The sequence below is a fragment of the Otolemur garnettii genome, unplaced genomic scaffold (genome assembly GCF_000181295.1).
Source record: "Otolemur garnettii isolate 467f Iridium unplaced genomic scaffold, OtoGar3 scaffold01016, whole genome shotgun sequence".
Taxonomy (NCBI): Eukaryota; Metazoa; Chordata; class Mammalia; order Primates; family Galagidae; genus Otolemur; species Otolemur garnettii.
Window position 1 is genome coordinate 3,854 of NW_003853411.1, and position 1,089 is coordinate 4,942.

A 1,089-nucleotide genomic window follows, 5' to 3' on the forward strand; every position below is an offset into this window, starting at 1 on the left:
TTTTTTATGGCTGAATAATAACTCACTACTTGGCTGTTATGGCTGCATTTTGCTTATCCCTTCATCAGTTGATGGGCATTTGCATTGTTTCTACTCTGAGCATTCATGTCCAAGTTTTTGTGTGAATCTAAGCTTGTAATTCTCCTGGGTAGGTACTTTAGATTGAATTTCTGGGTCTTGTGGTAACAATGTTTAATTTTTTGTGGAACTTTTTGTTATTGTGGCTAGGTTGTTTGTTTTGCTAATGGGAATATATGAAGGTTCCAGTTACTCCCCGTGTTTGCCAGCAAAGCACTTGTTAATTTGCCCTTTTTTTTTTTTGCAGTTTTTGGCTGGGCCTGGGTTTGAACTCGCTACCTCTGGCATATGGGGCTGGCGCCCTACTCCTTTGAGCCACAGGAGTGCCCTGTTAATTTGCTTTTTAAAAAATGGCCAGGTACAGTGGCTCATGCCTGTAATCCTAGCACTCTGGGAAGCCGAGGTAGGTGAATCACTTGAGTTTAGGAGTTCAGACCAGCCTGAGCAAGAACAAAACCCTGTCTCTACTAAAAATAGAAAAACTAGCCAGGCATTGTGGCAAGTACCTATAGTCTCAGCTACTCAGGAGGCTGAGGCAAGAGGATTGCTCAAACCCAAGAATTTGAGGTGCCTGTGAGCTAGGATGCTATGACACTCTGCCCAGGGAAACAGTGAGACTCTGTCTCGAAAAAAAGAATAAATAAAAATTATAGCCATTATAATGGGTGTGAAATGTTGAGCATCTTTTCATTTGTTCATTGGCCATTTGTATGTCTTCCTTGAAGATATGTTTATTCAATTTTTTGCCTATTTTTAAATAGATTGTTTATCTTTTTGTTGATTTATGAGAGTTCTTTTTATATATTCGGGATGTTAGAGCCTTATCAGATGTGATTTACAGACATTTTCTCTTATCCTGTGCATTGTCTTTTTGCTTTCTTAATATGTAATATCTTTCGATGTGCAAAAATAATTAGTTTTGATGAAGTCCAACTTATCTGTATTTTCTTTTATATGATTTTGATGTCATTCAGCTCTGGATTACTTTTCACCTCTGCTTTTAACTTCTTG